Source organism: Taudactylus pleione, unplaced genomic scaffold (assembly GCF_031769625.1).
Source record: "Taudactylus pleione unplaced genomic scaffold, aTauple2 ptg001127l, whole genome shotgun sequence".
NCBI classification, from domain to species: Eukaryota; Metazoa; Chordata; class Amphibia; order Anura; family Myobatrachidae; genus Taudactylus; species Taudactylus pleione.
The window spans coordinates 1,084,393-1,111,340 of record NW_028285528.1 but is presented as its reverse complement, the minus strand read 5'-3'; the positions used below and the strand labels follow the sequence as shown (position 1 = coordinate 1,111,340).

At 47.1% G+C, this 26,948-nt stretch overlaps 1 pseudogene across 1 annotated transcript in view; it reads right to left on the bottom strand.

Moving 5' to 3' along the window:
* The window catches only part of LOC148453579 (uncharacterized), a 54,989-nt pseudogene extending 28,325 nt beyond the window's left edge, over positions 1-26,664 (bottom strand). The window contains exons 1-7 of the transcript XR_015874904.1: positions 26,603-26,664; positions 17,764-17,913; positions 15,932-16,123; positions 15,294-15,411; positions 15,117-15,214; positions 14,707-14,965; positions 8,846-9,744 (exon numbers count right to left, since the gene is read on the bottom strand). The product of XR_015874904.1 is annotated as an uncharacterized LOC148453579 (transcript). The remainder of the gene's footprint in view (positions 1-8,845; positions 9,745-14,706; positions 14,966-15,116; positions 15,215-15,293; positions 15,412-15,931; positions 16,124-17,763; positions 17,914-26,602) is intronic.
* Positions 26,665-26,948: the final 284 nt, after the last annotated feature.

The following is a 26,948-nucleotide window of genomic DNA, read 5'->3' as shown; positions in this document are numbered from 1 at the left end:
AGCATCAGACAAAACACGGGACATCTGTGCTGCCGCTTTATCAACCCTCCGGGTACCGGGCAACTCCATATCCTCGCTTGGCACTTTTGGCTGGGCTTCTGGGGACCTTGCTAGCTGGCCCTGCGGGAGTACCCAAGATTGCAACTCGGACACAGGAGAAGGTAAGGCTGGTTAACGCTCGCGGTAACCTGTGGTTGGGCAGTCTTACCTCTGGTCTCAGGGGACAGACTGGAGGTGCTGAGTGTGAACACTGGCGCCGTCCGCTTAATCCACTAGACCACCAGGGTATATATGGAGCGAGATCCAGCTTCCTGGTGGTTAACAATCAGCAGGGGAACTCAGCTTCCTTATTACAGCAGCCCCTCCCCCAGCTCAAGGCACCATTCAGTCATGGCCTAGCCTCACTGAGCTGCTCTCCTTCGGCTCCGCCCCATCAGGTCTCTGTTGGTCATCTTCTACAGGCTCAGCCACAGCTCTCTGGGAAATGCTGGGTCCGGTTCCCCTACATACAGCCAGGTTTGTTGTAGCACTATAGCCTACCAGATTTAATGTTTGAGTAGTTGATGGTAGTGCCCTATTACAGTTACACTATTTCTGCATTGTATGTGACTTATGCTAGCGCTGTCTGTCTGCATATTTTCTCTATACTGTCAACTTATGCCTTTACCATTTTTCTCACTATTGCCCTAACATACTGGTGTATACAGGGTGTGTCTGTACATTCACATTGCTGGTATTTGTGAGGACTGTCACATACTGTTGGTCACTGCACAGTGCCATACTCTGTGTTGTGCTCTCCTGCAGCTTATCTGAGCATAGGCAGGATCACTATAATGCAGACCCACTTGTATTTGTACTATCACGTACCCAGTGGTTGCATATTACTCAGTGCCATATTGTGTGCTATACTACTCTGCATCTGTCTAGCAAAGGCAAGAGAAGCAACCAAGCATCTGCACCTATACTGCTCTCATGCAAAGTATGTGCTGCGGATTTAACCCGGCGTCAGTCAGGCTGGGTTATTATGACCTGGGCAGTTTTCACTTGTGTGTATTTTTGTGTAATGTAATGAGATGTTGCCAAACTTCTCAGTAGCTGGAGATAAGACCACTTCTTGGTTTTCACCACAGCTTAGTTGACGTGCGACTGCGCAGGGAGATAGACGCGTGCAAACGTCAAAAAGGTAAATATGACCCAACCTTACAGTCCATGTTACAATTTGTGCCAAATTAGTGTAGTATTTATTGTATGTTTTTTGTTATTTATAGGTTTTTCTTCAAAATGGATCGTGAGGAACGTGAACGGCAACGTATTTTATCTTTTTCAGAGGAATCTGATTCAGAACAAAGGGCCTGATTCAGACCCGCTCGCAAGCGCTATGCGCTCACAAGCAGGTCGATGTTTGTGCATTGTGCACGCGCGCAAGCCCCGTAGCGAGAGAGAAATTCTCTCGCTCCGGGGCTTGCTACAAACGGGGCAGCTGTCGATGTTGATCGGCAGCTCGCCCCGTTTTGTAGGTGGAATTCCCAAACGGAGGCATTCCCAAAGGAACACCTGCCGTTTGTGGGCGGCCCTACTGACATCACACGTGATGTCAGTAGTGAGCTTCCAGCTCTATTAGAGCCAGAAGCTCACTAGGGCTTGCAGCAGTTGAGACCCTACCACAAGGGTCTCGTCGCAAGCCCGATGGTCGCGACCATCATCTGGCCACCAGCTAAAACTGTGGGTGGTCACCCACAGCTTAGCGAGCGGCCAAGAGGCCGAATTAAAAAAAAGCGGCCGCCCTGATTTAGAGCAAGCGCTCGCTTTTTGCGAGTGCTTCTGAATCAGGCCCAAAGTGACCATTGGACAGAAAGTGAGGTAAATGAAGATCACGTTAGTATACGCAGCCAGCAGAGTGACACAGAGCAGGAGGCTTCTGGCAGCGATTATTATTTATTAAGATCTCGTATTCACTTATACCAAAATGTAAAATTTATGTCAAAAAGTTAACTTTTATCTAGTTTAATAAGTGAGACTAAGGATGTCTATTTTTGTTAATTTCATAGTTTTTCATAATAGTAAATTAAAGTTCCTAATATAACTTCTAAGGTCTTTTATTTCACACTTTTTTATGAGTCTTTTAACTAAAATATACCGATGGATTTACAAATCTTTGCAAATAAATTAAAAATGTGGGGTTAAACATTTCAGGGTAATTTTGACCCACTTGACTGCAGGTGTAACAATTTTCCAGGTCCATTTACCGTTAACGCCGGCTTCACTCCAGAGCATCTTGGATTGGGAATAAAGTTCAGGATCAGTTTCCCTCAGAGTAAGTGGCTGGCCCCCTGCACAAAGGCAGCAATTTTTTCTGGTTTTTAACACTTTCATGTGAATTTACAAACAAATGACTGTCGGCATAACTAGCAGCAAGTGAAGCTGTATAAGTGGCTATATCCATGTTACAGAAAGAATCTAGTTTGGATTCATGTGGCAAACTACTTTTGCAACAAACTAGCTGTAAGGTAGAATATAAACTGTAATAGAACACTATAAGGATTTATTAGCAGGTGAGTTATCCCCTCTCATGTCATATATGTTGGTAAAAGGAACTATGGTTAGGGTTACACCTCTATGAAGTGTTGTATTATGTTGAGTGGAATTCTTTCTAATGAAATGATCACACTGTTGCACATATAAAATTAGGCTGTTATTTAATTATATGGAGTCACAGTGCTCCAAGAGTTTTTAAGGCCTTCCTGTAGATGGTAATGAAACAAATCAATTAAAATATTTATGGTATGTCCTTTGAAGGGGGTATTGGTATAGGTGTTTACTAAGCTCCCTAGGGTGCTACTATCCGTAGTACCTCTAACTACGTGTTCACCATGAGCACCTGCCGTGCATAAGTTACTCATTCCACCCGTATAAACTTCTTCCACATAGATAGTGAATAGTAATAAGTATGCCCTTTGTGGGGGCTACGTACTGTATGGTCACTATGTGTCTATATCACCTGTGTTCAGTTATTATGTGTGCTTTGATCGGGGTGGTGGAGACCTTAATGAAGGACCTTTACCATATGGAGAGATGTCATACGTTACCCCTGCACTGTTGATTTATACCTACACTTCATAACTGTGAATAAAAGTCATCTACAGACATGGCGTCCCGGCTAGGTGTAAAAGTAGTCTACAACTGCGGCGTCCTGACTAGGTGTAAAAGTAGTCTATAGCCGTGGTGTCCTGGCTAGGTATAAAAGTAGTCTACAGCCGCAGCATCCCAGCTAGGTATAAAAGTAGTCTACAGCCACTGCGTCCCAGCTAGGTATAAAAGTAGTCTACAGCCACTGCGTCCCAGCTAGGTATAAAAGTAGTCTACAGCCACTGCGTCCCAGCTAGGTATAAAAGTAGTCTACAGCCACTGCGTCCCAGCTAGGTATAAAAGTAGTCTACAGCCACTGCGTCCCAGCTAGGTATAAAAGTAGTCTACAGCCACTGCGTCCCAGCTAGGTATAAAAGTAGTCTACAGCCACAGCATCCCAGCTAGGTATAAAAGTAGTCTACAGCCATGGCGTCCCGGCTAGGTGTAAAAGTAGTCTACAACCGCGGTGTCCCGGCTAGGTGTAAAAGTAGTCTACAGCCACGGCGTCCCAGCTAGGTGTAAAAGTAGTCTACAGCCACGGCGTCCCAGCTAGGTATAAAAGTAGTCTACAGCCGCAGCATCCCGGCTAGGTGTAAAAGTAGTCTACAGCCACGGCGTCCCAGCTAGGTATAAAAGTAGTCTACAGCCGCAGCATCCCAGCTAGGTATAAAAGTAGTCTAGAGCCGCGGCATCCTGGCTAGGTATAAAAGTAGTCTACAGCCGCGGCGTACCGGGTAGGTATAAAAGTAGTCTACAGCCACTGCGTCCCGGCTAGGTGTAAAAGTAGTCTACAGCCGCGGCGTCCCGGCTAGGTATAAAAGTAGACTACAGCCACTGCGTCCCGGCTAGGTGTAAAAGTAGTCTACAGCCGCGGCGTCCCGGCTAGGTATAAAAGTAGACTACAGCTGCGGCGTCCCGGCTAGGTATAAAAGTAGTCTACAGCCACTGCGTCCTGGCTAGGTATAAAAATAGACTACAGCTGCGGTGTCCCGGCTAGGTATAAAAGTAGACTACAGCCGCGGCATCCCAGCTAGGTATCAGATATCTGACAGAAAATTGGATAGTGGATGCCCAGCTTTATTCCGAGTATACTGTATATACTATTGAAACCAAGATACAAGCCCATGTTATGAATGTGAGACAGCTGGGTGCTCTTACTCCAACCCCGACTCGCTGATTTAGCTGGAGTGTGTATTGGAATCACAGATAATTGATAGTTGGCCAAGAAATAGTCATTCCCCATCTCGGTTCTATTGTTATATAACTTTAATATTTTATTATTTCTCAATTCTGATTGAATTTAGAATACTATATTGTAAATGGACTGGTGATTCTTTATTGTTATGAATAGATATAGGGATCATTTCTTTATGTGTATCCTCTCCCTTCCCACTTTGTTTTTTCTTATGTCTTTTGTTTTACAGTTTACATTTGTGAAACCATAAAAATTTAATATTGAAAAAAAAGATACCTCAGTTGTCTCTCAGATCTAATTTCAGTAAGATTCCAAAAGAAATGTCCCATTGACCTACATTTCCCATGATCCCTGGAGGACAAGTAACACCACTTCCTGTCCACCGGACGCCGTCAATTCCTTCCAGTTTTCTTTCAAACACAAAGCACCCTAAAGATGGCGGCTGGACCCAATTCTCAGGCACAATGGACTACGTATCACACAATTCCCTGAAGATGCTTCCGATATCGGACCTATTCATTTCCGGGATCGTGGTGACATCACTTCCGCCATCCCACTCAAGATATTTCATTACCTGAAGATCCGGAGATCGCTTTTTTTTATCTGGAGACCTTCACTATGATACCAGCCACTACTGTCCCCCTCCCCTGAAGATACTTATTTTAAATATTAAGACTCCTCAGCACCGGAACCGGAAATGACACCATTTTAAAGAGAAAACTATTACTGTTACTATATAAGTGGACACTTTGGAAGTTACCCTCCATGCCTTCATAAAGAGATATAATATCTGGAAACATGTTGGCTGTAGGAGGAACTGCCCGGGTGAGCTGCATACCGATACCCTGGATGGCGGTAACACCCTTGTTTGCACCATCTAGTTTGATTCCTAACAGCATCACTGGTAACCTCACTCCAGGGGGAGCATGAAACCCACATTGTAATACATTCTGTTTCTATATAATGTGTCAAGCATATCTATTCACTTTAATCTTACCTTTGTTTTAATAAAAACCTGTTTTTAAACAAAGAGGAAATCTATTGGTACTACAAGAAACCTTTATATGAGAGGCAGAGTATGCATAGTGGTGAGTACAGTACACATGTGATTTCCATCTCCCATTTGCATAGACACACATACATGTTTGGTATCACTACTGTCAGTGTAAGTGAGGTACGCCATCATCACTGACTGCTAATACCAGTAACATTTCTTATACCAGCTAATGATACCTGTATATGAGAGGCAGAGTATGCATAGTGGTGAGTACTGTACACGTGATTTCCGTCTCCCATTTGCATAGACACACATACATGTTTGGTGTCACTACTGTCAGTGTGAGGTACGCCATCATCACTGACTGCTAATACCAGTAACATTACTTATACCAGCTAATGATACCTGTATATGAGAGGCAGAGTATGCATAGTGGTGAGTATGGTGCACATTATAATTTGCACCTTGTGGGTGGTACATGTCACCTGTATAATACCCCAAATGAAGAACTGAGCTTACTGTGATCATCATAAAACACTACACATTGCTGGATCCTCTTATATATTACATGTATCTGTGACGAGCACACGGTGATCAGTATAATCCATCCATGGGAGAGAAATGGGGAATAATGACCTCGGGATGAGTAATATATATAAGGAACGTACAGTTACAGTCATTATCTGTAACACCATAATATACATCACATAGTCTATGTACCCTCACCAGTGACCACCTTGGCAGCGCCGCTCTTCAGCGCTATACACATTATATCACATAGTCTATGAAGGTCTGCGGGATGGATCTTGTACTGTTGTTAGGAGACAGCAGCCAGATCACTGAGGCCTTTATTTCCGGCCCTTGTAGTGTAGATTTGTGGTGCTGACAATAATTGTCTCTGGTATTATTTATGCAGAACGCACACAATTATTACCTTGTTTATTAGAGATACCATTAGTTTCTTTATTTCTCCTAAAGAGGCCAAAATAATCTCCCCAAAACAGGCAAAAACATTTTTCATTGGATTGCAAGTGATAAAAAGTGAATGTTTTTATTTATTTTCTGTAACGACCTCCATGAAATTCTTTGTGGTTTGTGCATCACCATAAATCCACCATTCCAAAGCAGCAAACAGCTGGATTCTACCCATAAGTTTCCATAATAAACTCTGTTTTCAAAAATGATGTATTTTATCTTCTCCGTGTATGACTGATATACATAAAATGTAGCCCCTATATAACAATGACGTGGTCTGTTATTACTGCAGGGAGTGGTGCTGATATCTAATAGACTAATAATGTATTTATCTTCTCTCTGTGTGAATGATATACATAAAATGTATCCCCTATATAACAATGACGTGGTCTGTTATTACTGCAGAGAGTGGTGCTGATATCTAATAGACTAATAATGTATTTATCTTCTCCGTGTATGACTGATATACATAATATGTATCCCCTATATAACAATGACGTGGTCTGTTAGTACTGCAGAGAGTGGTGCTGATATCTAATAGTATAATAATGTATTTTATCTTCTCTGTGTATGACTGATATACATAAAATGTAGCCCCTATATAACGACGTGGTCTGTTATTACTGCGGAGACTGGTGCAGATATCTAATAGAATAAAGACAGTACTAAAGGTGTCACCTGAGTGATCTATCCCAGTCTTATATTACTGACACATGGAGGATTAGGAAAGATTAGATCTGATAGGTGATGTCTGAGGAGTTATATAGCAGCTATACATAGATGGGGTTCATCCTCTAATAAGATATAACACATTATACAAAGAGGAGCGTTGTACAGCGCTAGGGAAATCTAAAAACAATAATTAATTCACATGTGGCTTAATAAAGATGCATCATAAATTAAATGTACAGTATTTAATATGAAAATATCAATGATCGAAATTACAAACATAATACATAGAAATCATATAAAACAGAGGTCACTGATATTCAGGCTAATTCTGATTACAAATAAGTGGGCACCAATAATAGTAAATAGAGAACCAGATGTAAATGGTGACGTCACAAGCTAATAGGTGATGGAAAGAAGTTTGGTGCATCCGGGTAATTGCCAGTTGGCAGATAGTTATATTACCAGGTTGCTGTAACAGAAGTCCATCCAGTCTTTAGCAGGAAAGCTCGCAGTGGGTGATGGCTGGCAGGTGTAATCGCTGGGAGTCCTCATATTCCTGCTTTCACTCCTGGTCTGGATAAGGAAGGATAAGGGGCCCAAACGTGAGCAGTGGATAAAGTGACTAACGCGTTTCGGTGTAGAATTAGACCAACAATCTGTTCAGAAGCGCGTATCATACAGTATAATATGTCTGCCTTATATACCCAAGGAGCAGATCAAACAAGCATCAGGAGGGGAACCATAATTAGTCATGTCATATATAAGAATAATAAATGTATTACATAGAAGGGAATCATCACCGAATGTATAATCAAGAATAAAAAGTTCCATTTACCCATTAATGCAGCACAGCAGCCGGGCCCAAGTCCGTGTCACATGATGTATTCAACAGCACATGATTGGAACGAACCAATCATGTCGATCTCTGCAGAGTTCCAGAATGAACTAGAAAGGGAGTCTGGATAATCAGATCCACCCGGTCATGTGGTATAAACACACACACATGACTGGAATGTACCAATCAAGGAGCTATCTGTAGAAAAACCAGCAAGAGGCTTGGATGATTTGTTCCACCCAGTCACATGGTAAACCGCAATCACGTGACCGGTTACACCAGTAACATTGAGTAAGAGTTGTCATGGTGAAGATATAGAAATACAGGTCTCCGCGCACATAGCATGAGTACAATGTCACGTGATGGAGCTGACCAATCCCAATCATCACATGTTATATATATCATAGCGATTCTCCTAAGTTATAACACCATAAGGTATAATTTACATACATGATATAGTAAAGATAACGGATTAGTGATCTGTATAGAGGCAGCATCACTGGGATCAAGGTCACGTTATAAACACATTATGATACCATATTGCATAGTTATAATGTTGATAATATTAGTAATAACGTGCGATAGTGTCCTCTAGTGAGTCACATGATATGGTCATACCCAAGCACCCAATTACACTAATAAGGGCTGATATAATATATATATCTAAGCAAATTAATATTCATCCTAGGTCCCTAATGGAGACTTATTCTGCAAATATATAGAATATGAAGAGCTTAGATTTAGGCATAATGAGAACCACATGGAAAGTATCACGGTATATTCTGATACTGGAATAATACTGATATATATATATATATATATATAAATAAAATTCCCTGCGTGTATTCAAATAAGATATTATACATTTTAATGCATCTTTACCAAGCCCTATATTATTTATTGTTGTTGAGATTTCTCTAGCGCTGTACATTCCTCCTCTTTTTATATTAATGACAAATATACCAATTATCTGCGGATGAAGAACTTAAAATACTGTGAGTGGAGTGTTACTAAAACCCTGTTTTCTATTAGTTCATAGAAATACTTTCCTCATGTGTGACATCTGATGTGTAACAAGGTTCGTTTTCCGTGTAAAACATTTCCCACACTCAGAACATGGAAATGGTTTCTCACCTGTGTGACATCTCTGATGAATAACAAGATCTGATTTATATGTAAAACATTTCTCACATTCAGAACATGGAAATGGCCTCTCACCTGTGTGACTTTTCTGATGCACAACAAGATATGATTTCCGTGTAAAATATTTCCCACACTCAGAACATGGAAATGGTTTCTCACCTGTGTGACTTCTCTGATGTGTAACAAGATGTGATTTCAGTTTAAAATATTTCCCACACTCAGAGCATGGAAATGGTTTCTCACCTGTGTGACATCTCTGATGTGTAAGAAGATCTGATTTCTGTGTAAAACATTTACTACACTCAGAGCATGGAAATGGTTTCTCACCTGTGTGACGTCTCTGATGAATAGCAAGATCTGATTTATATGTAAAACATTTCCCACACTCAAAACATGGAAATGGCTTCTCACCTGTGTGACTTCTCTGATGCACAACAAGATATGATTTCCGTGTAAAATATTTCCCACACTCAGAGCATGGGAATGGTTTATCACCTGTGTGATATCTCTGATGTCTAACAAGAGCTGATTTATATGTAAAACATTTCCCACACACAGAACAGGGAAATATTTTATCAGGTGTATGAGCTGCACTATGTGTAACAAAAGCTGAGGTATCAGGAGAACATTGGTCACAATTAGAGGGATCAGATGATATAGCTGCACTGTGAGGTACTGGATGTATATTTAGCATAACGGGATTATCTCCTGGAGATTCCTGTGTGATGTTATCTTCTATTTTAATATCTGTAGACAAGATGAGATCTCCCTCTAAGTCATTCCTGCTTGTGAGTCCATCTGCTTGAAATACAATAACTGTATTATTATTTTTCAGAGCTCTTCATAAAGCCCACACATTTCACAGCGCTTTACAAAGAATATTTGGCCAATAGGCTTACAATCTATATTCACAACCATATCTACTAGCACACACAATATGCTTAATTTGGGTCAGAGGTCAATTAACCTACCAGTATGATTTTTGCAGGGAACACATACAAACTTCACACATCACTTTGGTTGAAAATTAAACTCATGAACTTAGTGCTGTGAGGCAGCAATCCTAACCCCACTACACCACCATATTATTATAAATGAAGAGGTTTAGCTGTTTAATTTGCAGGTACAAACAGTGACCACATTATTACATTAACAAATGAACCAACAAGAAACAAGACTCTCATTGAACAGATAAAATGACACAAGCACATTATCTGCACAAGTCATAGATCCAGCCACAAGGACATCCTCTGATGTTGGTGAACAACAATATCCATCTAGACCGCCCTCACACATACACATGGGAAACTTGTGGGATAATTACTAACAGCTGCGTCCACACTACACAAAGTTCTCCAAGTGGATACATAAGTAGCAAAAGCAGCCTCTATATGGTCTTCTGGTCATCAGCAGGATAGGGTAGGGGAATGGTGCAGGGCACAGAGTGGGGGAGGCAGCAGGACAGGGTAGGGGAATGGTGCAGGGCACAGAGTGGGGGAGGTAGCAGGATAGGGCAGGGGAATGGTGCAGGGCACAAAGTGGGGGAGGCAGGATAGGGTAGGGGAATGGTGCAGGGCACAGAGTGGGGGAGGCAGCAGGATAGGGTAGGGGAATGGTGCAGGGCACAGAGTGGGGGAGGCAGCAGGACAGGGTAGGGGAACGCGCGCAGTGTACAGAGTAGGGGAGGCAGCAGGACAAGGTAGGAGAACATCAGAGGGCACAGAGTAGGGGAGGCAGCAGGACGGGTAGGGGAATGGCACAAAGCTGGGGAGACAGCAGTACAGGGTAGGGGAATGGCACAGGGCACAGAGCTGAGGAGGCAGCAGGACAGGGTAGGGAATGTCCAAGGGCAGAGTGAGGGAGGCAGCAGGACACAGTAGAGGAAAGGCACAAAGCCGAGGAGGTAGCAGGAGAGGGAAATGGCACATGGCAGGGGAATGCCCAAGGGTACAGAGCGGGGGAGGCAGCAGGTCAGGGTAGGGGAACGGCACAGAGGCAGCAGGACAGGGTAGGGGAATGGTGCAAAGCACAGAGCGGGGGAGGCAGCAGGACAGGGTAGGGGAATGGTGTAGGGCACAGAGCGGGGGAGGCAGCAGGACAGGGTAGGGGAATGGAGCAGGGCACAGAGTGGGGGAGGCAGCAGGACAGGGTAGGGGAATGGTGCAAAGCACAGAGCGGGGGAGGCAGCAGGACAGAGTAGAGGAAAGGCACAAAGCCGAGGAGGTAGCAGGAGAGGGAAATGGCACATGGCAGGGGAATGCCCAAGGGTACAGAGCGGGGGAGGCAGCAGGACAGGGTAGGGGAACGGCACAGAGGCAGCAGGACAGGGTAGGGGAATGGTGCAAAGCACAGAGCGGGGGAGGCAGCAGGACAGGGTAGGGGAATGGTGCAGGGCACAGAGTGGGGGAGGCAGCAGGACAGGGTAGGGGAATGGTGCAAAGCACAGAGCGGGGGAGGCAGCAGGACAGAGTAGAGGAAAGGCACAAAGCCGAGGAGGTAGCAGGAGAGGGAAATGGCACATGGCAGGGGAATGCCCAAGGGTACAGAGCGGGGGAGGCAGCAGGACAGGGTAGGGGAACGGCACAGAGGCAGCAGGACAGGGTAGGGGAATGGTGCAAAGCACAGAGCGGGGGAGGCAGCAGGACAGGGTAGGGGAATGGTGCAGGGCGCAGAGTGGGGGAGGCAGCAGGACAGGGTAGGGGAATGGTGCAAAGCACAGAGCGGGGGAGGCAGCAGGACAGGGTAGGGGAATGGAGCAGGGCACAGAGTGGGGGAGGCAGCAGGACAAGGTAGGGGAATGGTGCAAAGCACAGAGCGGAGGAGGCAGCAGGACAGGGTAGGGGAATGGTGTAGGGCACAGAGCAGGAGAGGCAGCAGGATAGGATGGGGGAATGGTGCAGGGCACAGAGTGGGGGAGGCAGCAGGACAGGGTAGGGGAATGGTTCAGGGCACACAGCGGGGGAGGCAGCAGGACAGGGTAGGGGAATAGAGCAGGGCACAGGGGCGGGGGAGGCAGCAGGACAGGGTAGGGGAATGGTGCAGAGCACAGAGCGGGGGAGGCAGCAGTACGGGGTAGGGGAATGGAGCAGGGCACAGAGCAGGGTAGGCAGCAGGACAGGATGGGGGAATGGTGCAGGGCACAGAGTGGGGGAGGCAGCAGGACAGGGTAGGGGAATGGTGCAGAGCACAGAGCGGGGGAGGCAGCAGTACAGGGGTAGGGGAATGGAGCAGGGCACAGAGCAGGGTAGGCAGCAGGACAGGATGGGGGAATGGTGCAGGGCACAGAGTGGGGGAGGCAGCAGGACAGGGTAGGGGAATGGTGCAGGGCACAGAGCGGGGGAAGCAGCAAGGTAGGGGAATGGCACAGGGGAGGCAGCAGGACAGGGTAGGGGAATGGTGCAGGGCACACAGCGGGGGAGGCAGCAGTACAGGGTAGGGGAATGGAGCAGGGCACAAGGCGGGGTAGGCAGCAGGACAGGGTAGGGGAATGGTGCAGGGCACAGAGCGGGGGAGGGAGCAGGATAGGGTAGGGGAATGGTGCAGGGCACACAGCGGGGGGAGGCAGCAGTACAGGGTAGGGGAATGGAGCAGGGCACAGGGCGGGGGAGGCAGCATGACAAGATGGGGGAATAGTGCAGGGCACAGAGCGGGGGAGGCAGCAGGACAGGATGGGGGAATAGTGCAGGACACAGAGCGGGGGAGGCAGCAGGACAGGGTAGGGGAATGGTGCAGGGCACAGAGCGGGGGAGGCAGCAGTACAGGGTAGGGGAATGGAGCAGGGCACAGAGCGGGGGAGGCAGCATGACAGAGCATCTAAGCACAGAAAGTGGAGAAGCAACTGTGCAATGACGGGAGTGTGGTTGTGTGTCTGTGTGTGATGGGTAGTACACAGTATACTGACAATCACATATTATTCAAAAAACATAGTGGGTATTGTCACATGTGGTAGTGCACAAGCCAGAATCATGGCTGTTATATGGGGTTTCATCACATTGACCAGTGATTTATTTAGTATAGCTATATCACTTGCACTGATGTATGAGATACACCAGAGAGTGTGGGGAGGAGACTGGTCAGATCTCTGGGCTGGTAACACACAATGACATGATGTGAGGGAGAAAGCAGGAGTATAATAGGTGCTGATGGCTCCTGATGTATGAGATACACCAGAGAGTGTGTGGAGGAGACTGGTCAGATCTCTGGGCTGGTAACACACAGTGACATGATGTGAGGGAGAAAGCAGGAGTATAATAGGGGCTGATGGTTCCTTATGTATGAGATACACCAGAGAGTGTGAGAAGGAGACTGGTCAGATCTCTGGGCTGGTAACACACAGTGACATGATGTGTGGGGGAGAGCAGGAGTATAATGTAAGAGATACACCAGAGAGTGTGGGGAGGAGACTGGTCAGACCTCTAGGCTTGTAACACGCAATGACATGATGTGAGGGGGAGAGCAGGAGTATAATAGGGTCCTGATGTATGAGATACACCAGAGAGTGTGGGGAGGAGACTGATCAGATCTCTGGGATGGTAACACACAGTGACATGATGTGAGGGGGAGAGCAGGAGTCTTAATACAGGCTGATGGCACCTGATGTATGAGATACACCAGAGAGTGTGGGGTGGAGACTGATCAGATCTCTGGGATGGTAACACACAGTGACATGATGTGAGGGGGAGAGCAGGAGTCTTAATACAGGCTGATGGCACCTGATGTATGAGATACACCAGAGAGTGTGGGGAGGAGACTGGTCAGATCTCTGGGCTGGTAACACACAGTGACATGATGTGAGGGGGAGAGGAGTATAATAGGGTCCTGATGTATGAGATACACCAGAGAGTGTGGGGTGGAGACTGGTCAGATCTCTGGGCTGGTAACACACAGTGACATGATGTGAGGGGGAGAGGAGGAGTATAATGGGGACTTATGGCTCCTGATGTATGAGATACACCAGATATTGTGAAGAGGAGACAGGTCAGATCTCTGGGCTGGTAACACACAACGACATGATGTGAGGGGGAGAGCAGGAGTATAATGGGGACTGATGGCTCCTGATGTATGAGATACACCAGAGAGTGTGGGAAGGAGACTGGTCAGATCTCTAAGTAGGAAACTTACAGTGACATGATGTGAGGGGGAGAGCAGGAGTATAATAAGGGCTGATGGCTCCAGATGTATGAAATACACCAGAGAATGTGAGGTTGAGACTGGTCAGGTCACTGGGCTGGTAAAACACAGTGAAATGATGTGAGGGGGAGAGGAGTATAATAGGGTCCTGATGTATGAGATACACCAGAGAGTGTGGGGTGGAGACTGGTCAGATCTCTGGGCTGGTAACACACAGTGACATGATGTGAGGAGGAGAGCAGGAGTATAATAGAGGCTGATGGCTCCTGATGTATGAGATACACCAGAGAGTGTGGGGAGGAGACTGATCAGATCTCTGGGCTGGTAACACACAGTGACATGATGTGAGGAGGAGAGCAGGAGTATAATAGGGGCTGATGGCTCCTGATGTATGAGCACCAGAGAGTGTGGGGAGGAGACTGGTCAGATCTCTGGGCTGGTAACACACAGTGACATGATGTGAGGGGGAGAGCAGGAGTATAATAGGGGCTGATAGTTGCTGACTCCCCCACTGGACAGATACATTTCCTTTATTAATTTGCACTAACAGAGAAGGGTGTAGGGTAAGATACTGTTGTAGTTACTGAATAAGGAGAATATGTAACTCTATTCTGTAATGTGTTTATTACTCACCTCTGCTGATATCTGTAGGGATTTCCTCCTCCTTACACTGCTGATCACCCCTCACATACGTCTCTTCTTCTCTGTCTATATCTTCTGACTTCATATTAGTCACATACGTCTCTTCTTCTCCCTCTGTATCTTCTGTCTTTATATTAGTCACATACGTCTCTTCTTCTCCCTCTATATCTTCTGCCTTCATATCAGTCACATACGTCTCTTCTTCTTCTCCTTCTATATAATTTATCTTAATATTAGTGAGATCTTCACCCTAATTAAATAATAAAAATTTGCATAGTGTCTGATGTTATTACTTGAGATTACACAGTACAATATCAGTGTATAAGACACACACAGCTTCTCTACAGATCATATAGTTACAGTAATTGTGGTATATTGGTGAGACCCTAAATCCCATCTACCTGATGCTCCTGTGGGGTCCTGTGATTCTTCTCTGTACAATCCTGTGAATAAAGAGGACGGGGACATCTCTCTGGGTTATTTATGTTACTGGATCCATCTGTAAGAGACACACCGTGACTGAGTACATTGTATATATGTGATTATCAGGTGATGTGTGTATATAGGGTGCCCCATACCTACTCTCCTCTGTACAATAAATGATGGTCTCCTCTTACACAGTGATGTGAGAGGCCGGTGATTCTTCATCATCACGTCCTTGTACAGACCCCTGTGTTCCTCTATATACTCCCCCTCCTGCATGGAGACATAGACAGTGACATCCTGACAACTTATAGGAACCTGATATACACAATGATACAGTCATCACCCAAAAACATCCCCTGGTGTTGCTGTATAATGTCCCATTCCCAGCAGTCACCTCTCCAGTCATCACCCAGACACATCCCCTGGTGTTACTGTATAATGTCCCATTCCCAGTAGTCATCTCTCCAGTCATCACCCAGACACATCCCCTGGTGTTACTGTATCATGTCCCATTCCCAGCAGTCACCTCTCCAGTCATCACCCAGACACATCCCCTGGTGTTACTGTGTAATGTCCCGTTCCCAGCAGTCACCTCTCCAGTCATCACCCAGACACATCCCCTGGTGTTACTGTATAATGTCCCATTCCCAGTAGTCACCTCTCCAGTCGTCACCCAGACACATCCCCTGGTGTTACTGTATAATGTCCCATTTCCAGCAGTCACCTCTCCAGTCATCACCCAGACACATCCCCTGGTGTTACTGTATAATGTCCCATTCCCAGCAGTCACCTCTCCAGTCAGCAGCTGAATGATCTTGTTGGTGAATTCCAGGATCTTCTGGTCACTGTGTCTCTCATGTATCAGTGAGTGAGGTGGAGGCACCGTGATGGGGCCCTGGGTCCTGCTTAGTCCTCCTGACACACAGGGACGGCTGCTAGGTGTCTCAAACTCACCGGATGTCTTCTTCACTACTGTGTAATCCTGTGTATTGGGGAAATATAAATGAGAAGGTAAATTAAACTCCAGCTAAATGGGGCAGTTTATTCAGGTGATAACTTTATAATATACAAGAAGTAGTAAGTCCTGTAACAATCTCCTATATACAGGAAAAAGTAGAGTATACAGTATCTGCTTCAGCTCTGACATATATGTGTCAATGACAAAAAGAAAATAATGAGAGCAATGTACTAACTCCCAACTCCAGAAAGGACTGTGGGACCGATACTAGTATCTGAGACTGACTCCCTGCTGCTAGGTTATTACTATAAATATAAGTGATGTTACTGTGACACTCCCAGATCACCTCACCTCCCCAGTCATGTCCTTGTATTATTACTATATATATAAGTGATGTCACTGTGACACTCCCAGATCCCCTCACCTCCCCAGTCATGTCCCTGTATTATTACTATAGATATAAGTGATGTCACTGTGACACTCCCAGATCCCTTCACCTCCCCAGTCATGTCCCTGTATTATTACTATAGATATAAGTGATGTCACTGTGACACTCCCAGATCCCTTCACCTCCCCAGTCATGTCCCTGTATTATTACTATAGATATAAGTGATGTGACTGTGACACTCCCAGATGCCCTTACCTCCCCAGTCATGTCCCTGTATTATTACTATAGATATAAGTGATGTCACTGTGACACTCCCAGATGCCCTTACCTCCCCAGTCATGCCCCTGTATTATTACTATAGATATAAGTGATGTCACTGTGACACTCCCAGATCCCCTCACCTCCCCAGTCATGTCCCTGTATTATTACTATATATATAAGTGATGTCACTGTGACACTCCCAGATCCCTTCACCTCCCCAGTCATGTCCCTGTATTATTACTATAGATATAAGTGATGTCACTGTGACACTCCCAGATCCCTTCACCTTCCCAGTCATGTCCCTGTATTATTACTATAGATATAAGTGATGTCACTGTAACACTCCTAGATCCCCTCACCTCCTCAGTCATGTCCCTGTATTATTACTATAGATATAAGTGATGTCACTGTGACACTCCCAGATCCCCTAACCTCCCCAGTCATGTCCTTGTATTATTACTATATATATAAGTGATGTCACTGTGACACTCCCAGATCCCTTCACCTTCCCAGTCATGTCCCTGTATTATTACTATAGATATAAGTGATGTCACTGTGATACTCCCAGATCCCCTCACCTCCCTAGTCATGTTCCTGTATTATTACTATATATATAAGTGATGTCACTGTGACACTCCCAGATCCCTTCACCTTCCCAGTCATGTCCCTGTATTATTACTATAGATATAAGTGATGTCACTGTGCCACTCCCAGACCCTCTCACCTCCCCAGTTATGTCCCTGTATTATTACTATAGATATAAGTGATGTCACTGTGCCACTCACAGACCCTCTCACCTCCCCAGTCATGTCCTTGTATTATTACTATAGATATAAGTGATGTCACTGTGCCACTCCCAGACCCTCTCACCTCCCCAGTTATGTCCCTGTATTATTACTATAGATATAAGTGATGTCACTGTGCCACTCACAGACCCTCTCACCTCCCCAGTCATGTCCCTGTATTATTACTATAGATATAAGTGATGTCACTGTGACACCCCCAGATCCCTCACCTCCCCTGTCAGCAGATAGATGATCTCCAGGGTGAGATGTAAGATCCTCTCAGTCCTGTTACTCCCGTCCTTGTCCATCCTCAGTGAATCAGTGAGAATACAGAATGTATGATGTGTAATAAAGACGCTGGATCCTCACAGCAGAACTCTCTAGAAAAAAAATATAATAGACATCACAGAGAACACACATAACACAGTCAGACATGTAACACTGAGTGACCAGTATGTCTCCCCTTTCCCCCCAGCCATAGAGCCCTGGTCAGTGTCTGACAGAGGTTGCTGTGACCCAGCCCCATAAGACTCCTAATGGTGCATACACACGATCAGATTTTTCCTTCAGATATGAACGATAACGATTTAAAAATCGTTCAGTCGTTCATATCTGAAGGAAAATCGTTCATATCTGACATGCCTGAACGATGGACGATCAACGATGCGCGTTCCCGTTTGTCAGATAACGATATCTGACATCTGATGGGTTTGCAGTCAGACTTGGACGATTCCATTCATTTTAATGCAGTCAAAAATCGTTCAATCGTTCAAATCGTTCAAATCGTTCAAAACTTTGGTAAAATCGTTCAAATCGTTCAGATCGTTTAATCGTTCATCTGACAAATCTGACAAGTCTGACAAATCTGACCGTGTGTACGCTCCATTAGAGGCCGTCACACAACGCTGTACTGCATAAGGTTACACCAATGCTCCTGGCCAGGGATCTTATTTCTCCAAGACACATATCAAATGCTCTTTGCACCAGTGAAAATAAGTTACATCGATGTGAGGACACTGTCCTTTAGTTTGTATCTGGCCTGTAGTACCTCTGTGCCACCAGAGGTGCTGCTGATGTATTATGACATTGTCTCCTCACATGCAGGAGTTATTATCACTCCCCTGTTTAACCACCTGCCCCTGCCTCCCAGACTATTTATTCCTGCCCCTCACCACGCCCCCTGCTGGTCATTGAATGTTTTCCCTGGATTGTATTCTGTGGCCTGAACCTGCGCTTCTGCCTACTGGACTTTTGCAAACTGCATCTCCACTGCTGTCTGTGAGTTTGTCTCATCTACTCTGCAGCTTTTTGCCTTTGCTTATATCCAGTCTGTATATCCCCAGCCCATAATATGTGCAGCTAAAGCCAGCTGGGCCTCTGCAAGCTGTCCCTCCTATTACTGCATGTGACTCTGACTCATCCACTCTGCAGCATATGGTTCTTGTTTGTATCCAGTTTTGCAGACCTTCAAGTTTCTGTTACCACCAGTTCATGTATCACTCCTGGCTTCTCTGCATTGCCTGCACTATGCTTTTGTGTCATTCAACATTTTATATTTCTCTATGCTCCTGACAGTATGCAATTGGGAAGCCGGCGCACGTAAGTCCGACAGCCGGCTTCCCGACTGCTTTATCCCAGCGAGGGTTAAATGACAGGCGTCTAATTCTAGACGCCTGTCATTTTACCGACGCCGGGAGACCAGCGCCCGGCATCCCGATCGAAGTGATGCCGAGCGCCGCTGCAGACAGCTGCGGGGGGGGGATGTTAGGTTTAGGGCTCCTGGGGGGGGAATTAGGGTTAGGCACCCCCCCGGGGGACTTAGGTTTAGGCGGTGGGGAAGGGGGGGTTAGGTTTAGGCACTTAGAGGGGGGATTAGGGTTAGGCACTGGGGGGAAGGTTAGGGTTAGGCACCTCTAAGGAGGGTTAGTGTTAGGGGGGTTAGTTCATACTTACCTGGGGACGATTGGTATTTTCAGCCATGTCGGCCTGCCGCTGTCGGGATTTAAACCACCGGACTTGTGTCCGGCGTAATTCCTATGTATTCCGCTCCTAACTCCACAGCTGTCATTACAAGTATCCAGTTACATGCCAAGTTTTGTCAGAAGCTCTGGGTGATTCCTGAAGTCCCCCATAACCCTCCTGGGACATGACCAATACGTAAACATTCCTCGCACATATATATGATACATTATACCATTATAAAGACTTCCAGTGGCTGAGCATTACCACTATATACTTCTTATTGCGCCTGAATATGCCACCAATAAATGATCTGTTTTCCAAAGCAAAAGACAGAAGGAATTCAGCACCCTGGAATTTTTTCACAGCAGCTGTGAGGAACACAGACAGGACCTGGATCGCTCAAAGCAGCTGTGAGGAACACAGACGGGACCAATGGGAACATAGAGAGAGAAGGAACCCCGACAACTGAGAGAAGATACTGTAGAGAAGATAAGTACTGGAAGAAACATGTGCCACCACCGAAGCGGGGACGCTCCTGTGCAGAAAGGAGAACCCAGCACCCGAAGGATGCAACCTGAGAGGCAAAGGTGTCAAACGCATAGAATCTCAAAAATGTCTGAATGGAAGACCAGGTGGCTGCCTTACATAGCTGAACAGCAGAGGCGCCACGTCTAGCAGCCCAAAAGGGACCCACAGACCGAGTGGAATGAGCCTTAATGGAGGGTGGAACAGGTAAAACCTCCTGTGCATAAGCCTCACAAATAACAGAACAAAGCCTACGGGCTAACGTTTGTTTGTTGGCAGGCCAACCCCTCCTGTGAAAACCAAAGAGGACAAACAAAGAATCAGACTTCCTAACGGAATCAGTCCGGTCCACATAAATTCTGAGAGCACGAACTACATCCATGGAAGCCTCACCAGCTGAAAGATCAGGTGACTGAAAAGCTGGTACAACAAGTTCCTAATTAATGTGGAACTTAGAAACCACTTTAGGCAGAAACTCAGGATGAGTGCGAAGCACCGCCATGTCCTGGTGAAAAATCAGAAAAGGGGGACGACAGGAGAGCGCCCCCCAATTCTGATACCCTCCTGGCAGAAGCAATCGCCAGGAGAAAAACAAACAGTCTTAAACATTAACCACTTGAGTTCCACCGACTCAAGAGGCTCAAAATGAGGACCATGCAGGGCCCGAAGAACCACTGCCAAGTCCCAAGGAGCCACTGGAGGCACAAATGGAGGCTGGATTCGAAGAACACCTTGGAAAAAAGTGTCAACATCTGGCAGTGTAGCGATCCTATGTTGGAACCACACAGACAGCGCGGACACATTAACCTTCAGGGAGGCAAAACGTAAGCCTAGGTCCAATCCCTGACTGAAGAAAAGCCAAAATCCTAGAAACTCGGAACACCTGAGGATCACAGTTTCTGGACTCACACCACTGAAAGTAAGTGTGCCACACTCTGTGGTAAATCCGTGCGGAAGCCGGCTTGCATGCCCTCAGCATGGTACTGATAACAGAGCTTGAGAAGCCCCAAGACCTTAGGACGGCTGTCTCAAGAGCCACGCCATCAAAGACAGCCGACCCAGATCCAGGCAAAGGCAGGTCCCTTGAGACAACAGGTCCCTGACGCTGAGGAAGAAGGTACGGAGTGTAGATGGAGAGGCTCCGCAGATCGGAATACTAAGGACGTCTGGGCCACGCAGGAGCCACCAGCAGAAGCGTGCCGCCGTCCTGCTTGAATTTCCGTAGTACCCGAGGCAGCAGGGATATCGGAGGAAATAGATACGCCAGTTGAAACGTCCATTTCACCGACAGTGCATCTACCAGACTTGCGCCTGCGTCTTTGTCCTTGACCCGTACACAGGCAACTTGTGATTCTGACGGGAGGCCATCAGGTCCAGCTCCGGCAGCCCCCATCAGTCCACGAGTAGCTGAAATACCTCTGGGTGAAGCAACCATTCCCCGGGATGCACGTCGTGACGGCTGAGGAAGTACGCCTTCCAAATGAGGACTGCGGGGTTGAAGACTGCCGAGATTGCTGGAATGTGGCACTCCGGCCAAGCCAGGATGCGAGACACCTCCAACATCGCAGCACGACTGCGAGTTCCTCCCTGGTGGTTGATGTATGCCACTGTGGTGGCGTTGTCGGATTGAACCTGTACTGTCTTTCCTAGAAGAGCGGTGCCGGACGACTGCAGGACCCTCTACATGGCCCGCAGCTCCAGAATGTTGATGGGGAGAACCGCTTCTTGGGGAAGCGGTTCTGAAGTGAAGCGACAACGAGCCAGTCACTGCCCCCCAACCCCGGAGACTGGCATCTGTTGTGAGCAGAACCCAGTCCGGATCCAAAAGGGCCGTACATTCTGGCTCCGAAGGGGGGTGGCCATGACCGCCATCACTTTGGTGAAAACCCTTGGTGCCGTAGAGAGGCCAAAGGGTAGCGCCCGAAATTGGTAGTGATGTTGCAGTATAGCAAACCTCAGATACCACTGGTGTGAAGGAACTATAGGAACATGGAGGTAGGCGTCCTGGATATCCAGGGAGACCATGTAATCCCCCGGTTCCATCGCCAGAATGATGGAACGTAATGTTTCCATCCTGAATTTGGGAACTCTGAGGAACTTGTTCAGAGACTTCAAATTGAGGCTAGGGCAATGAGAACCATTTGGTTTCTGCACCAGAAACAGAGTAGAGTAGTACCCCGTTCCCTGTTGTGACTGAGGAATTGGAACAATGACCCCTGCTTTCAGCAAGGACTATATAGCTTCTTGAATCTGCAAAAATTTGGTTTTGTCCTGAGGACTCATGCAGAAAACACGGTGGGGTGGTCTGTGCCGAAAGGACAGGGCGTACCCCTGGGAGACCACTTCTCGAACCCAGGCATCAGTGGTGGTATTGTGCCAGCACTGGGCAAATTGAAGAAGTCGGCCTCCCACTCTGGGGTCCTCCAGAGGGAGGCCCGTCCCATCAGGCAGAAGGTTTATCTTACTGCTTGGAAGAAGGGCGCCTGGCACTCCAATGCCTGCTTCTTGGGCTTAGAGGCGGCCTTGGTCGCCGACTGCCTCGAAAGGACCGAAGGGCAGAGCTCCTGACCTTAGGATGTGATGTACTCGAAGGGAGGAATGCTGACTTGGATTTAGCCAGCGTATCCACTATTTTATCCAGGTCTGGACCAAATAACAACTCCCCATTAAAGGGTAAGGCCTCCAGGCCCTTCTTAGAATCTGCGTCAGATCTCCAGGACCTCAGCCACAAGGACCGACAACTCTAGAGGTCAGCAGGCTTGTATCCAATGACGCTTCCCCAGTATAGGACGCCGCATCCCTCATCTGTCCAATTAACGCTCTCTGGACATCCGGAGCATCGTCTGGAAAGCTATCCTCTAACGCATTGGCCCAGCTCTCAATGGCTTTAGCCACCCAGGAGATGGCCGTAGACAGACGGGCCACTGCCCCTGAGAGAGAGTAGATAGACTTTAAACAACTCTCCACCTTCCTGTCCGTGGGATCCTTGAGGGTGGAGATAGACGGTAAAGGCAATGTAGTGCTTTTGATTAAGCGGGTGACATGGGAATCCCATTTCCTGCAATGATCCTCAGGAAACGGATAATTGGATGTCAGCCGTTTTTGTGGCTGGAATCTCTTACTAGGCAACTGCCAGGCCCCCGACATATGATCCTTCAACTGATCAGACGGGAAAAACCGTCGAAGTCACCTTAGCCTTCTTAAAATTAGGATACTTAGACCTAGGGGACGGTGCATCATCCTCTATGTGCAGGATGGCCCACACCACCCTAACCAACGCCGGCACATTAATGGAGGACTTTAGGCCTGATTCAGAGCCGGACGCTCTGAATCAGGGCGTTTTTTTTTTTTTTTTTGGAGCGGACCACCCACAGCTATTGCGAGCGGCCAGGATAATGGTCGCAATGGTCAAACCCATCGGGCTTGCAACGAGACCCTTGTGGTAGGGTCTCGTGGCCGCAAGCCCCAGAGAGCTTCTGGCTCTAATAGAGCCGGAAGCTCTCCTACTGACATCACTGGTGGTGTCAGTGGGGCCGCCCACAAACGGCAGGCGTTCGCATGGGAACGCCTCAGTTTGTGAAGCCACCCCCACGCCACGCCTCCAAAACGGTGCGAGCTGTCGATCAAAATTGACAGTCGCGAGACCGTCAATTTTGTTGCGAGACCCGAAGCGACGGAGCGCCCGCCGTTAGCTGGGTCTCGCGCATGCGCACATCGGAGCCGGGTCCGGCGTGCGCATGCGCAGTGGCCTAACATCGACCCTGATCTGAATCAGGCCCTTAGTCTCTATCTCCTGAGCCGTGGCATCAGAGTCAGTGTCCTCATGTACCTCCCCATCATCTGAAGAGACGTCCGTGTCCGTTAAATGTGTAGCCTGGGCAGCCAACACTGGGCGCTTAGACGCCTTTGGAGGCATGTCACCCTGTAACATTGACTGAAAAGCCGACGACGAGGCCGCCAAACTCTGGACAGAGCTGGAGAGTACATCCACCCAGGGTGGTGGAGCCGCCTGAGGAAAACCCTGAAAGGGCACCACAGACTGTTGCGACACAGGGGTAGACTGAACATACATAGGCAACCCCGAATACTGCCCAACAGTCTGAGACCCGGGGGTAGCCTGCAATAACTGCAGAATACCCGGTGAATGGGGGATGTTCGACTGGGGCAACGCCCTAGTAGGGACAGCAGTCGGGACCGCTAGACGGTCCGCGATTGACACCAGCACCTGAGAAAACATCGCCCACATTGTCCTGCGATATAGGGAGTTGAGAGGGCCCAGGCAATAGCTGGCATCGCCCGCACAGACCATCCTGTGATAAATTCTCCCTCTCCACTCCTGCAGAACAGCGTCTGCAGGAGGACAACACAGGAGCCACAGAGCGCTCAATCTGCTCATCTGACATGACAGAATATATATATATATATATATATATATATATATAGCACAATAGAGAAGTATGGTGTGTAACACCTGCGCAGTCACCAGAATGCAACACAACAGCCCACAATATGGTACTGTGTATAACCCAACTGTATGTGACTGACCTCACAAATACTTGATATATATACACACGTGAGGTCCACAGAAAAACACCCTTCCCCCACCCACCTGCCGGGCCGTAGGAGAAGGAAAGGGATAGGTATAAGCTGACAGTAAGTAGAAATCAGCACAGACAGGCTGCACTAGCAAAAGTCACATACCATTCAGAAAAGTCAATACTCACTGCACCTTTCACTACAATCAACCTGCCCTGATTCAGTGTCTGGGAGGGCTATAGTACTGTGTACGCTGTCCTTTTGCAGGGGAGAGGTACGCAGGAGGACCGGTCCACGCACCGCCTGGGAGATATGCGACGCTGCCAGTAGAAGATGGCTGCCGGAGACCTCAGAGGAGGAGTGGCCGCATGAGGAGAGCAGCTCAGCGTTGCCAGTACATGTGGGAAAAGGCGCGCTGAGCTGAGGGGAGTAGCCACTAAACCAGGGAAGGCTCTCTCCCCTGGTTAGTGATTAACCCCAGGGATGCTGGTTCCCCTCCAGCCATTACTCCCTGGTGGTCTAGCGGACGCGCGGGGTATACCTGGAGAGGGAGAGCTCGCCGCCACTACTAGCGCCGCTGGTCTGTCCCCAGAGACCGGCGGCTCAAGATTGCATATACCCGCGAGCAGCGCAAGTTAGCGATGCTCGTGGCTTACCTGTCCCCGGCGATCCGGCTGCAGTCGTGGGAGGTCCTGAAGCCCTGCTAGTGTGCTTGGAGATGTGTTATTCCCCCTCATATATCACTGTATGGTCCCCTCCCCCTATATAATAATAATATCACATAGGGTGTGCTGGGAGCTGTGTAATTCCCCCTCATATATCACTGTACGGTCCCCTCCCCCCAATATAATAATAATACCAAATATCAGTGTGTGCTGGGAGCTGTGTTATTCCCCCTCATATATCACTGTACAGTCCCCTCCCCCTATATAATAAAAATATCACATAGTGTGTGCTGGGAGCTGTGTAATTCCCCCTCATATATCACTGTACAGTCCCCTCTCCCCTATATAATAATAATACCTCCACATATCAGTGTGTGCTGGGAGCTGTGTTATTCCTCCTCATATATCACTGTACGGTCCCCTCTCCCCTATATAATAATAATAAAACATATCAGTGTGTGCTGGGAGATGTGTTATTCCCCCTCATATATCACTGTACGTTCCCCTCCCCCCTATATAATAATAATATCACATATCAGTGTGTGCTGGGAGTTGTGTAATTCCCCCTCATATATCACTCTACGGTCCCCTCTCCCCTATATAATAATAATACCACATATCAGTGTGTGCTGGGAGCTGTGTTATTCCCCCTCATATATCACTGTACAGTCCCCTCCCCCCTATATAATAATACCTCCACATATCAGTGTGTGCTAGGAGCTGTGTTATTCGTCCTCATATATCACTGTACGGTCCCCTCTCCCCTATATAATAATAATAAAACATATCAGTGTGTGCTGGGAGATGTGTTATTCCCCCTCATATATCACTGTACGTTCCCCTCCCCCCTATATAATAATAATATCACATATCAGTGTGTGCTGGGAGTTGTGTAATTCCCCCTCATATATCACTGTACGGTCCCCTCTCCCCTATATAATAATAATACCACATATCAGTGTGTGCTGGGAGCTGTGTTATTCCCCCTCATATATCACTGAACAGTCCCCTCCCCCCTATATAATAATACCTCCACATATTAGTGTGTGCTAGGAGCTGTGTTATTCCTCCTCATATATCACTGTACGGTCCCCTCCCCCCTATATAATAATAATATCACATATCAGTGTGTGCTGGGAGTTGTGTAATTCCCCCTCATATATCACTGTACGGTCCCCTCTCCCCTATATAATAATAATAATACCAAATATCAGTGTGTGCTGGGAGCTGTGTTATTCCCCCTCATATATCACTGTACAGTCCCCTCCCCCCTATATAATAATAATACCACATATCAGTGTGTGCTGGGAGCTGTGTTATTCCCCCTCATATATCACTGTACGGTCCCCTCCCCCCTATATAATAATAATATAATATATACCGGACACGTTACCTGGCTCCAGTTATCAGGAATGTCTATGACAAAATGGCAGCTAAAGACCCTGTGGCTCCACCCCCTCTGCTCTGTGACTGGAAAACTATAAGAATATGGCCGCCGGTCACCTTACATGAGGACACCATTATACTATACTGCTGTTACTCTAGTGATGAAGCTGTGAACGGCAGATGCAGGTGGCTGCTTAGTTACAGGACGTCCTTCCTACTTTATGCCGCCTGATTGGCTACTCGCTGCTGCCAATCACCGCACTGAGGGGAATTATAGAAGGGCGGTCACTATGATAAAAGAGGCGGGGCAGACAGTAGCCATAGCTACACGGAGGAGATAG